Source organism: Muntiacus reevesi, chromosome 2 (assembly GCF_963930625.1).
Source record: "Muntiacus reevesi chromosome 2, mMunRee1.1, whole genome shotgun sequence".
NCBI classification, from domain to species: domain Eukaryota; kingdom Metazoa; phylum Chordata; class Mammalia; order Artiodactyla; family Cervidae; genus Muntiacus; species Muntiacus reevesi.
This window is the reverse complement of record NC_089250.1, coordinates 249,401,603-249,416,728: the sequence shown is the minus strand read 5'-3', so window position 1 is coordinate 249,416,728 and position 15,126 is coordinate 249,401,603.

Sequence of the window (15,126 nt, the reverse complement as noted above, 5' to 3'; positions counted from 1 at the left end):
TATGCCAGGCACTCTGTTTAGTATTACAGACTGACTACCTTGTTTAACCCTTATAATTACCTCACAAAAGTGGGTTTTCCAGGTGAGGAAACTACCATTTTCCTAGGTGCACAAAGTTAGCAAAAGGCTAGGATGGGTACTTGAGTTCAAAAGTCACATCTTCCACTCTGCTATCCTGCCCCTCAGTGACACACCAACCTGCTCAAAACGTCCTTCCAGCATCACCAAGAAAAACTCAAATCACCGATAACTAAAAAAAAAAAAAAAAAAAAATCAAACCTATCTGCACATGTTAATTATTTTCAATTATTTCCATCTTTGGAAACTTTCTGAAAACCCCTTAATGAGAGGTTGCTTTGGATGTCCAATGGTGAGCACCAAAAGAAAAAGCCACAAAACACGCAAATTAAAACAATTCTGTGTTACCAAAAGTATAAATAAGAAATTAAAAGAAAAAAGAAACATATATATAACAAGTGGAATTCTTACCAATATTAATCATAGCCTCTACTATTTACAGAGGTTTGAATTCATACTTATTCTTACTAATTTTCTCACTTTTTAGGCAGCAGTAATCAAGGCTATCACCTGGTGCTACCACTTCTGAGTCTGTGGAATTTCTAGAAAAGATTTATCACTTCTCTTTCTGGGTCAATTAACAGAATAGTTTGCAATATTTCTAAATCATTTTAAGAGACAAAAATTGACTTAAAATATCAGGAAAAAAAACAAAGGAAAAGGTAGTTTTACCAACACTTTTCCTACAGCAGTTTTTAAAATGAGAACAGAGCACAAAAACACCACACTCCACATATCAACCCAAAATTGTTACTAGGCAGTTAACCTTTTTTAATTAAGACTAAATTCAAAGAGAAGTCATTTCTGTATTTTATCAAGAAAAACTGACATGCAGGGTTTTTTTTTGTTTGTTTGTTTTTTTGTTTCTGGCCATGCTATGCAGCCAGCAAGAACTTACTTTCCCAACCAGGAGTCAAACCCCAGTCCCCTGCATTGGGAGGTTGGAGTCTTAACCACTGGACCGCCAGGGAAGTCTCAAATCTTAAAAATCCATGGCGTAGCCTCTACTCACCACAATTAGAGAAAGCCCACACTCAGCCACAAAGACCCAGGGCAACCAAAAATAAATAATAAGGTAATTTTTTAAAAATTCTTGGAGACTGGTTCCACTATACAAAGTCAAAAACAAGTTTATAGCTAGGTAATGGCATCTTATGTTTCCCCCAAAAGCAAACCCTAAGATAAAGCGATAGGTAGTCAATTTTAGAAGTGGTCCCAGAAGGCACCAGTGAGGAAGTGGGGAAAAGAAAAAAATCACATAAGGGTGCATTGCTGAGCAGATTACCTGACAAATGCCAGAAGCACAGTGCTGTTGAAACCCTCCAAGACTTCTGTAACACACGCCCCAAAACCTATGTGCATGAGGCCTAGGAGGAAGGGTATTTATCTACTAATTTTTAGCCCTCATTGGCTGAGGGTTGAGCACGAAACCAATCCCACCCTTATAGGCTGCACCTGTGCCCAGCCCAGATACTACAGGACCAGGGAAAGCCCTCAGGTGGGAACTGTTAAGATGAAAAGCTCAGCATACCCAGGGCTGACCTCAGTGCAGGCAAATGTAGATGGGCTGATAGAATACTATGGGGTATCAACAACACCTGTCATGGCTGGTAATGAGCAGTTTTTCTTGAGCTTTCTTGAGTATGGAATTTTTTCAAACTGGTCATCACAGACTCGACTCTTCACAAACACTGGCATAACTAAATCAGAATCTTTGCCAATGGAACAAACTAGAGACCCTGAATAACTCTCCCACTGCAACCAACTAAAAATGCTGGGTATAATAATTTCAAATAAAACTCAAATGCAGAGTTGGGCTACTAAGAAAATGACACGTCTCAAAATGTTAGTCGCTCAATTGTGTTCAACTCTTTTGCAACCCCATGGACTGTAACCCACCAGGCTCCTCTGTCCATAGAATTTTCCAGGCAAGAATACTAGATTGGGTTGACAGGCCCTTCTCCAGGGGATCCTCCTGATCAAACCCAGGGTTGAACCTGGGTCTCCCACCTTGCAGATTCTTTACCGTCTGAGCCACCAGGGAAGCCCAAGGACACCTCTGAGGACAAAAGTAAAGTGGAAGCTGAAATCCAGAAATATAAGCAAAAAGAGTCAGTTACTTAACTAATTAATTAAACCCTAGAAGGCCACATAACATTTGTGGAGAACAGTTAAATAATATGTTCTATTTTAATTTCAGAAATCTTAATGAGGTCCATTTAGAGTTGTTCACTATCCAAAATTTATAGGGGCAACCACGAAGTTAAAATATTTTAGAGCTCAATTTTCAGATGTCAGCTTCGTTGACTACAAGAAAGCCTTTGACTGTATGGATCACAACAAATTATGGGAAATTCTTAAAGAGATGAAAATACCAGACCACCTTTATTTACCTGTCTCCTGAGAAATCTGCATGTGGGTTAAGAAGCAGTAGTTAGAACTGGACATGGAACAATTGACTGGTTCAAAACTGGTAAAGGAGTATGAGAAGGCTGTATATTGTCACCTTCTCAATTTATATTCTATGCAGAGTACATCATGCCAGGCTGGATGAATCACAAGCTGGAATCAAGATTCCTGGGAGAAATATTAACAACCTCAGATATGCAGATGATATCACTCTAACGGCAAAAAGTGAAGAGGAACTAAACAGCTTCTTGATAAGGGTAAAAGAGAAGAGTGAAAAAGCTGGCTTAAAACTCAGCCTTCAAAAAAACTAAGATTATAGCATCCAATCCTATCACTTCATGGGAAATAGATGGGGCAAAAGTGGAAGCAGTGAAAGATTTTATTTTCTTGGGTTCCAAAATCACTGCGGACAGTGACTGCGGCCAGGAAATTAAATGACGCTTGTTCCTTGAAAGGATAGCTATGACAAACCTAGACAAGGTTTTAAAAAGCAGAGACATCACTTTTCTACCAAAGATCCATATAGTCAAAGCTATGGTTTTTCCAGTAGTCATGTATGAATGAGAGAGTTGGACCATGAAGGAGGCTGAGCACCAAAAAATTGATGCAAGCTGTGGTGCTGAAAAAGACTCTTGAGACTTCCTTGGACAATAGGGAGATCAAACCAGTCAATCCTAAAGGAAATCAATCCTGAATATTCATTGGAAGGACTGATGCTGAAGCTGAAGCTCCAATACTTTGGCCACCTGATGTGAAGATCCGACTCATTAGAAAAGACCCTGATGAATGAAGGCAAAAGGACAAGTGGGCGGCAGAGGATGAGATGGTTAGATAGCAATACCGACTCAATGGACATGAATGTGAGCAAACTCTGGAAGAGAGTGAAGGACAGGGAAGCCTGGCATGTTGCAGTCCATGGGGGTCACAAAGAGTTTGACATGACTATAGCGACTAAACAACAACAAAAGGTTCAGGATATGAAAGTCTCCATTTTCCATCTTAGAAATGATCACTCAGTCTATCACTAAATGACACAGACCATGTATAGCCACTTTCCCAGACTCAATCTTGTGCTTCACTCTGTTGCAACTACAAGGCCCTCAACATGCAGATCACTCTATAGAACAGCTTGAGTGTCATTTCGTCCAAAGCAAGTGATTTAAGAAAGCCCCAATAACTTTTACAATCTAATCTGAGAGTCACAAACTATCACTGTGCCTTATTCTATTCATCATATGAGAGTCACTAAGTCCAGCCTACACTCGCTCACCTCTTCAAGAGAGGAATATTAAAGAAATGGTGGGCATTCTTCATAGACACACACTTTTGATTGTTTTAGCTCTTCTAATATCTACATCTGTATTTTAATTAATAAGCTTATCACTGGGACTCCCCTGGTGGCTCAGTGGTAAAAAAAATCCACCCGCCAATGCAGGAGACATGGGTTCAATCCCTGATCTGGGAAGATCCCAAATGCTGAGGAGAAACTGAGCTCATGCACTGACAACTACTGAACCTACGCTCTAGAGCCCCAAACTACTGAAGCCTGCACCCTAGAGCCTGCGCTCTGCAACAAGAGAAGCTACCGCAATAAGAAACCCACACAGTACAACTAGACAGTAGCCCCTGCTTGCCACAACTAGAAAAATGCCAGCACATAGCAAATGTCAGCATAGCAAAAAGTAAATTAAATAAATAAATATAAATAATAAACAAATGTTTCAAAAATATGCTTATCTATTGATTTTCTATTATGGAAAATAAACATTTATACCACTATCCACCCATCTATTAATACTTACCCCACCACAGACACGCACACACATACACACACAATTCCTCCTACCCAACATAACTGTATAACTTTTCATTAAATCAATAATCAGTGTTTAAACTAACATGATCATATAAATAGTCTATAACTGAGTTTCATGATGTAACTGACTTCATTTCTTTTTTAATACAACTTACTGTTTTACCTACAGGCAAGAATTTTTTTTTAGTTGTTTAATATTCTATGTACGCATCACAAGCTTATACCCAGCTTTTTAAAAAGCATTCAATTTCCTCTCAATGTGTTGAAACAAGTCAGGTAATGTATCAATTGAATTTTTTAATTGGAGTTGGATTTTAATCCTTTCTCTACCATTAGTTATACAATCTTTTACAAAAGATGAAGAAATCTTTCGTCCCTCTGTTTCTTTACCCATCAAAGAAAGGTAGAGGTCGAAAAAGCAACCCTTCTTGATGCAATGACTTCAACTAAAAATCAACCAACAGGACAATATCATTTAGAAAAGAGAATATACTTGAATTCTAAATTTCTGAAATTTCTTATTCTGACATACAGGTCGAAAACAATTGGCTTTTTTTGGCCACTGGAATTCAATAGAGACAACTAGAGCTGACAGAAGCATGAACAATATAATGCCATTCAGATAGTTCTGCCCAAGGTAATTCAGGATGAGCTCAAGGGACTTACTTGAATAGTGAAGCTCATTAACATTAATAGCAGCTGCAAGTTCACATCTAAACGGGAATATGCCTCTCGGGGCAAAAATTCACTAATCTGCTGTATGGGCTACTTTGTCATACTCTTAATATTCTAGAGGTGAGACAAACTGAAAAAGCATTAAATGTATAAACAACACTTCCTTGTTAATCAAACTTCATTTCTCTACTGCTAACCTCTTTTATATGGGAGGGGGGATTTTTAATGTAAAATCTCCATTTGGTCTTACTTTTCACAGGATTTAACATGGTACAACAGGCATTTAGGTATTTTAATAATAAAATATTTCCTCTAAAAAATAAATCCTAAAAAGTAATTTTGTTTTATCCCAAGAAAAAAAAGTCACTCTATATTTCTCTAACATATAATTCATCATTATTAAATTGCCAGATTACATGCACAATTAAACTTATTTATTAAACAAGACATATGCCAACAACTTTACAATAATCCTCTAAACCATAATAGCAGATTTTCAACTTTAATAACAACATCATGCAGCTAATACCCAAAGGACTAATTTTAAAAGTAAAGGCATTTAGTAATTGAAACTGAAATTATACAATTAAGCACTTGAGTAATTTAAACATGAACATAAGTGTCCTGGCTGTGCTGCTCTTGGCTTTTAGTCAAATTTACTAGTGCCGGTTAGACTTTATCACTCTAATTATTTCTGCTCATATCAGATCCTGCTAAATAGAAACTGAGAATTATCTGAAGTATTTTTTTATTCCTGCTTTTTCTGCTTCAAAAATATATTACTATACTCTAATTAAAGCTTCACACAGATAATCAAGAATAAGCCCCACAATACTTATGAAGACTCCACAGAAATTCAAAAAGAGATACTTTATTTGTACACCTATTCCCAGAAAGAGGCACAAAAGAACTTTTAATAAGAAAGTTATCTAGCGAGTATATTCGCCTTGCAAGTGCTTTTAAATCATCATCTCCATTTCTACCCATTCTCCCTTCTTTGCATTTTTTTCCACCAAATATCAGACCCCCTGTTAGTCTCATTGCCTTGCCTTTAGGGAGACTCTAAACAGGCCTTTCCTTGACAGTGAACATGACAGTCAGTTCAGTTCAGTTCAGTTGCTCAGCTGTGTCTGACTCTTTGAGACCCCATGGACTACAGTACGCAAGGCCTCCCTGTCCATCACTAACTCCTGGAGCTTACTCAAACTCGTGTCCATCGAGTCAGTGATGCCATCCAACCATCTCATCTTCTCTCATCCCCTTCTCCTCCCGCCTTCAATGTCTCCCAGCACCAGGGTCTTTTCCAACGAGTCAGTTCTTCCCCCCCCCCCAATTATTTGCATTAGTTGAAGGCTAATTACTTTACAATATTATAGTGGTTTTTGCCATACATTGACATGAATCAGCCATGGATTTGCATGTGTTCCCCATCCTGAACCCCCCTCCCACCTCCCTCCCTATCCCATCCCTCTGGGTCATCCCAGTGCACCAGTCCCGAGCACTTGTCTCATGCATCCAACCTGGACTGGCGATCTGATTCACACTTGATAATATACATGTTTCGATGCTGTTCTCTCAGATCATCCCACCCTCGCCTTCTCCCATAGAGTCCAAAAGTCTGTTCTATACATCTGTGTCTCTTTTTCTGTCTTGCATATAGGGTTATCATTACCATCTTTCTAAATTCCGTATACATGTGTTAGTATACTGTATTGGTGTTTATTTTTCTGGCTTACTTCACTCTGTATAATGGGTTCCAGTTTCATCCATCTCATTAGAACTGATTCAAATGTATTCATTTTAATGGCTGAGGAATATTCCATTGTGTATATGTACCACAGCTTTCTTATCCATTCGTCTGCTGATGGGCATCTAGAATGCTTCCATGTCCTGGCTATTATAAACAGTGCTGCGATGAACATTGAGGTGCACGTCTCTCTCAGATCTGGTTTCCTCGGTGTGTATGCCCAGGAGTGGGACTGCTGGATCATATGGCAATTCTATTTCCAGTTTTTTAAGGAATCTCCACACTGTTCTCCATAGTGACTGTACTAGTTTGCATTCCCACCAACAGTGTAAGAGGGTTCCCTTTTCTCCACACCCTCTCCAGCATTTATTGCTTGTAGACTTTTGGATAGCAGCCATTCTGACTGGCGTGTAATGGTACCTCATTGAGGAGTCAGTTCTTCACATCAGGTGGCCAAAGTACTGGAGTTTCAGCTTCAGCATCAGTCCTTCCAATGCATATTCAGGACTGATTTCCTTTAGGACTGACTGCTTTGAACATGACAGAATAGCTTCTATAATTGGTAGAAATCACCTCTTTAGTTTTTACTGTTTGATTAATACTTCTGACATTATATGATTACAGTAGAATTAAGAGATAATACTTCTGCAGTGAACTATAGAAATCATCACATTTTTAAAAACAGAACAGAAAACAAGAAACAATTTGAACACCCCAAAACAAGGCATACACTTTAAAACAGGAAGAGGCAGGCAGACTGCCTCTGATCAACAGAGGGCACAGAGATAATGTAAATCAGGCACCAAGGAAATGTGGCTCCACTGTCAAGACCTCACTAACCATGACCAAGTACAAAGGCAGGGAAAGGGGAGGAAAGGATGCTTCAAATTCAAGGAACTGCACAGGAAAAGGTACAAGGATGCAGGGAAGCTTTGGAGCGAGGGGACAAACATATACTTGTGGCTCATTAATGTTAAATGGCAAAAACCAACACAACACAGTAAAGCTATTATCTTCCAATTAATTGTTTTTAATTTAAAAATAAATAAATAAGCAAATCTTAAAACAAAGGTACAGGGATAAAAAAAGAGCTGATAACTTTCAGGATATATATAGGTTGAGGTCTAGGGTCTGACAGGAGGAGTTGTAACAGGTGAAGCTTAACAAGTAGGCATAGTCCAGATCCTTAGCCTGGAATCCAGGGATTTTTATCTGAGATTTTATCCTGAAAGCAAGGGGGAGTCACTGTGGGTTTTTTTTTTTAACAGAAAATAGACAGGATTCAACTTTTTAAAGATCCTTTTAAAAAGATCCATTCAAAAAGATCCTTCTGGCAGCAGGGTGAACAGTCAATTGAGGCAGACTAGAATAAAGGAATCAATGGAGGCAGACTGGAATAAAGGAATCAATTGAGGCAGACTAGAATAAAGGAAAAGACACTTCTTAGAATACTGCAGACAGCACTGGGCCACTTTACAACAGTCCAGAACAGCATTTTTGCTGTAAACAGAAGTCCAGTACAGCACTTCACCATGTTACAGGTCTAGGCTACAAAAAGTGAGAACCTGAACCATCACAGCAGCTGATAAAGAAGAGAAGGGACTAGACCTCAAGATTTAAGAAGAAGATACTTTATTCATGTGGTCCAACTGGATGTGGCAGAGGAGGCCAGGAAACAATCTAGTTTCTGACTTAAAAAGAGTTCAGAAAAAAGGTCCCTCCTCTGGCCGTTTGATGCCTACCCATCACCACATGCTTGGCTGAGTCTTTGACCATCAATTACCCCATTTCATTCCTATGGCTCTTTTGTTACAACCTGCAAGACACACAAGCCTCTCCCAAAGCAAGAAGCAAAGATTTGATATCTACTCTATGTCAGTCAATCCCTGAGTTAGCAGTAGGAGTTAAGATGGGTTTTTTTCCTTTAATTTTTCCTAATCTTCAAGGAAATAGTTTATCCCAATCCCCACAATCCATCTTCAGAACAAGTCAAATAAATCAATCCCTTTCAGGAAAAAAAAAAAAAGAAAGGCTTTTTGTCCAGAAGTAGCAACACCTGTATGAATATCCTCTCTGGCAAAAGATACAGCTAATGGAAGGCAGCTTAGTGATCTTCTGGGGTCACAACATGATGCTGAAGGTCACCATCAAAGGCACTTGTTTCAGGAAATCGAAAGTCAGGTCATCCAGTCTGGGTGCATCATGCAATAGTCCCACTGTGTGCTCAGGACCCAGTTCTTCATTTCATTCATTCAGCAAATATTTCTTATGAGCTTATTAAATGACAGGTGCTATCCTAGGCTCTGGAGAAACAATCGTGAAGAAAATAGACACAATTCCTGTCACGATGTTTGGTTTCCACATCAATACTTAAAATTCAGCCATCATAAGCAAAAGATTGCTCCCCACAGGGTCCTCTATTTTCCACTGCATCTTCCATCAGAAGCAGGAATTTATTTCTTAGTATCTCATTTCCTCCAAAGAGCCACTCATTTAAAAAGTGACTTTGAGAGGTGGATCATAGAGAATCTTGCTGTGATTTATGTCGGACAGTGTTTTGCCTATGTTCTCCTCCAGGAGTTTTATAGTTTCTGGTCTTACATTTAGATCTTTAATCCATTTTGAGCTTATTTTTGTGTATGGTGTTAGAAAGTGTTCTAGTTTCATTCTTTTACAAGTGGTTGACCAGTTTTCCCAGCACCACTTGTTAAAGAGGTTGTCTTTTTTCCATTGTATATCCTTGCCTCCTTTGTCAAAGATAAGGTGTCCATAGGTTTGTGGATTTATCTCTGGGCTTTCTATTCTGTTCCATTGATCTATATTTCTGTCTTTGTGCCAGTACCATACTGTCTTGATGACTGTGGCTTTGTAGTAGAGTCTGAAGTCAGGCAGGTTGATTCCTCTAGTTCCATTCTTCTTTCTCAAGATTATTTTGGCTATTCAAGGTTTTTTGTATTTCCATACAAATTGTGAAATTATTTGTTCTAGTTCTGTGAAAAATACCGTTGGTAGCTTGATAGGGATTGCATTGAATCTATAGATTACTTTGGGTAGAATAGCCATTTTGACAATATTGATTCTTCCAATCCATGAACACGGTATGTTTCTCCATCTGTTTGTGTCCTCTCTGATTTCTTTCATCAGTGTTTTATAGTTTTCTATGTATAGGTCTTTTGTTTCTTTAGGTAGATATACTCCTAGGTATTTCAAGATCCCCTATGATCCACCTCCCAGAATATTGGAAATAAAAGCAAAACTAAACAAATGGGACCTAATGAAACTTAAAAGCTTTTGCACTACAAAGGAAACTATAAGTAAGGTGAAAAGACAGCCCCCAGATTGGGAGAAAATAATAGCAAATGAAGCAACAGACAAAGGATTAATCTCAAAAATATACAAGCAACTCCTGCAGCTCAATTCCAGAAAAATAAATGACCCAATCAAAAAATGGGCCAAAGAAATAAACAGACATTTCTCCAAAGAAGACATACAGATGTCTAACAAACACATGAAAAGATGCTCAACATCACTCATTATTAGAGAAATGCAAATCAAAACCACAATGAGGTACCATTACACGCCAGTCAGGATGGCTGCTATCCAAAAGTCTACAAGCAATAAATGCTGGAGAGGGTGTGGAGAAAAGGGAACCCTCTTACATTGTTGGTGGGAATGCAAACTAGTACAGCCGCTATGGAGAACAGTGTGGAGATTTCTTTAAAAACTGGAAGTAGAACTGCCATATGACCCAGCAATCCCACTTCTGGGCATACACGCTGAGGAAACCAGATCTGAAAGAGACACGTGCACCCCAATGTTCATCGCAGCACTGTTTATAATAGCCAGGACATGGAAGCAACCTAGATGCCCATCAGCAGATGAATGGATAAGGAAGCTGTGGTACATATACACCATGGAATATTACTCAGCTGTTAAAAAGAATTCATTTGAATCAGTTCTAATGAGATGGATGAAACTGGAGCCCATTATACAGAGTGAAGTAAGCCAGAAAGATAAAGAACATTACAGTATACTAACACATATATATGGAATTTAGAAAGATGGTAACGATAACCCCATATGCAAAACAGAAAAAGAGACACAGAAGTACAGAACAGACTTTTGGACTCTATGGGAGAAGGTGAGGGTGGGATGTTTCGAAAGAACAGCATGTATATTATCTATGGTGAAACAGATCACCAGCCCAGGTGGGATGCATAAGACAAGTGCTTGGGCCTGGTGCGCTGGGAAGACCCAGAGGAATCGGGTGGAAAGGGAGGTGGGAGGGGGGATTGGGATGGGGAATACGTGTAACTCTATGGCTGATTCATGTCAATGTATGACAAAACCCACTGAAATGTTGTGAAGTGATTTGCCTCCAACTAATAAAAAAAAATTAAAAAAAAATAAAAGTGACTTTGATAGTAACAGGCATTATTTTTAATGAGTTGATGCTGAGCATGCTGTTGTACAATCTGTTTATTAGCTGTGTGTATGTTAGTCACTCATTCATGTCCAACTTTTTGCAATCTCATGGACTGTAGCCCACCAGGCTCCTCTGTCCATTGAATTCTCTAGGCAAGAATACTGGAGTGGGTTGCCATTTCATTCTCCAGGGGATCTTCCCAACTCAGGTATCAAACCCAGGTCTCCCACATTGCAGGCAGATTCTTTACCATCTGAGCCACCTGGCAAGTCCATTTACTAGCCATAAAGATAAGCTTATATGAAGCTTAACATATCAAAGTTCTGAAAGAAGAAGAGACTGATTCTCACTGGCTCAGAGTATAGTAACACTGGGAACCAAGTCTTCCAGTCAAGTCAACTTTGACCATCACCAGGCAGAACAGAAGGGAAGATGGACAAGTAGAGCCCAGATTCTGAAATAACACATATTGGCATTAGGAAATCATGCACAGACAGCAGAGGGAAATTATATGAGGCAGTATGAACTACAAAAGACTGAATTTACACAAAGGATTTCAGAAACAAGCATGAGGACTGAAAAGCCAAGAAGAAAATACGATACCAATGAAAATATCTTATGAAACAGCTGCCACTGCTTAGTGATCAGAATCATTCTAAGGGTGGAGGCAAGTCAGGGCCCTCAGGTAAACAGGAGTCCCTTACTGGCAAAAAGAAGGAAAAAAAGAAAGAAAATACCAAAGTATGTTCTTGGATATCATGAGCAACCGTTTTTAGGCTAGGATAATTTAAAGTACATCAAAAGAGTTTAAGGTTTTTTTTTATTTTTTTTTTTTCATTTATTTTTATTAGTTGGAGGCTAATTACTTTACAATATTGTAGTGGTTTTTGCCATACATTGAGAAGGTTGCTTTTTTAAAATACAAAATTAAATTATGCATTTTGTTTAGTCCTGTGGAAGAGTAAATTACAAATTATAAAAATATAGATTTCTTACTTTATTGAGTAGAAGAATATCAAGAAAAATGACTGTGCTTTTTAGTCACTAAATTCTAGCATTTGTGCTCATTTGAGGGGTAGAGACACAGAGGCAGTTTTCTAATCTTGCATCTTGTGGTGAGATGGAGAGCACATGGCAGAGCCAAGGAGGCCCCCAGAGCCCTGATGCTGTGAGCTGCCTCATTATTGCCCTGGCTACTAAGCTAAGCAGTTTACACACATTATCTCCTTTAATCCAAGCACAATACTAAATATTGGACCAATGTGCCACTGGGTAAGTATGTGGTAAAAGACAACATCTAGCAGTTCTGTTTGCAATCTGTAAACATGTAATTCTTCCACACAGATGAATCATAAGCTTATTTTAAATAACCCTGGTCTACCCTGACAGCAAATGAGCAACACCTGGTAAAATTAGCACAAAAACACAGAGTATCAAGATGTTATATATATAAAAAAAAAAAATTTCCTTTGCCATATAAGCATCTTCAAAGATTTCAGTCTAAGGACTTCTCTGGCGGTCCAGTGGTTAAGACACTGTGCTTCCACTGCAGGGAACACGGATTTGAGGGGAACTAAGATCAGGCCTTTGACTGTGTGGATCACAATAAACTGTGGAAAATTCTGAAAGAGATGGGAATACCAGATCACCTGAGCTACCTCTTGAGAAACCTATATGCAGGTCAGGAAGCAACAGTTAGAACTGGACATGGACTGGTTCCAAACAGGAAAAGGAGTACATCAAGGCTGTATATTGTCACCCTGCTTATTTAACTTATATGCAGAGTACATCATGAGAAATGCTGGGCTGGAAGAAGCACAAGCTGGAATCAAGATTGCCGGGAGAAATATCAATAACCTCAGATATGCAGATGACACCACCCTTATGGCAGAAAGTGAAGATGAACTAAAAAGCCTCTTGATGAAAGTGAAAGAGGAGACTGAAAAAGTTGGCTTAAAGTTCAACATTCAGAAAACTAAGATCATGGCATCTGGTCCCATCACTTCCTGGGAAATAGATGGGGAAACAGTGGAAGCAGTGTCAGACTTTTATTTTGGGGGCTCCAAAATCACTGCAGATGGTGACTGCAGCCATGAAATTAAAAGATGCTTACTCCTTGGAAGGAAAGTTATGACCAACCTAGATAGCATATTAAAAAGCAGAGACATTACTTTGTCAACAAAGGTCCATCTAGTCAAGGCTATGGTTTTTCCAGTGGTCATGTATGAATGTGAGAGTTGGACTGTGAAGAAAGCTGAGCACTGAAAAATTGATGCTTTTGAACTGTGGTGTTGGAGAAGACTCTTGAGAGTCCCTTGGACTGCAAGGAGATCCAACCAGTCCATCCTAAAGGAGATCAGTCCTGGGTGTCCATTGGAAGGACTGATGCTGAAGCTGAAACTCCAATACTTTGGCCACCTCATGCGAAGAGTTGACTCACTGGAAAAGACTCTGATGCTGGGAGGGATTGGGGGCAGGAAGAAAAGGGGACGACAGAGGATGAGATGGCTGGATGGCATCACCGACTCGATGGACATGAGTTTGAGTAAACTCCGGGAGTTGGTGATGGACAGGGAGGCCTGGCATGCTGCGATTCATGGGGTCTCAAACAGTCGGACATGACTGAGCGATTGAACTAACTAAGAGCCTGCATGCTTCAGCATATCCAAAATATATATACTTAGGTCTAAATAAAAGAGGAGAATTGTCCAAACAAGAGAGACTAAAAGCCACTCAAATTTACTACCAAGCAATATTACAGAATCATTTCAGAGGCACATTAAGAAACTGGAGTCCTCTATGATTAAATATCCTTTAAAAAAATCCCTTCTGGGATTAACATACTGCAATATTTCCTATGTTGCAACACTAAGAAATTAAAATCTAAAGACTTGAACCTAGTTCTATTTAGAGGGGAGCCCGGAGAGTTAATTTATTTTAAGAACCCAGAACAAGATCCACACAATTCAGCATTCACTTCTTCATTCAAAGGTCACTAAAATGCATACGTCAGACATCTGCTGATTTCTTTTAAGAATGCTGAATCTTAAACCTAATAATTCTAAATGTAGCTCTAATATAATCTACAAATGACCTTACTAAGTCTTTCTACATCCCATAAAAGTATATTAATTGTATCATCTTATTTAAGTTCCCAACTTGCTGTGATGTATTAGCATATTAAAATTAACTCTGCAAGCTCTAATCATTTCACTTTCTGAGCCAACTTAGCAGGACAAATTTGATGAAATTATAGTACCCCCTTGTGGTGTTACCTTCATACCCTACTAGAATGTTTCGTAATATTATACTTTTTAAAAATCTTCTTCAACTAAGATCAGTGGATAACTAATTAACCTCTTCTAAATTCTAATGAAATCTTGGGGCAATTAAAGGGACTATCACTACACTATGATAACAGATGAGACAATGCGGCATATCATCATAAAATAAGACTATTTGGAGTCATGCATATTATTTTTTAGCAGAAGGAAAACACTTTCAAGAAATATTTTCTATGGAACAATTAATATAGCCAAATTAAAGGGCAAAATTCTGAAATTACTCACCAGATTTTAGTTTGTCTTGCAAATGAGTTCAAATTTAAGGGGAGGAAATTATGTTTTTGAATGGTAAGCCAATATAAATTCATCACAAATCAGGAAGGCAAAAGAAATTTAGTAAAATTTAAATACAAAGATTTTCTTCTCACAGTTCACTCAACTTTCTTCTACCAGATCCAAATTAACCATATGTTACTGTCATTACTATTATTAAAGTTTACAGTATTATTTAGCAAAACGTATAAGACTTTGGGGCACATACTTTGATACAAAGCTTTTCCTAGTGCTGCTTTATTTTTCCTACCTCCCCCTGCCAAAACAAAAGTTCCCTACTCCATCTCCTAATTTCCTTACAGATCTTCACTTACTCTAGAATGGGTTTCTAGCAATAAGGCAAGGAGTCATGGAATGA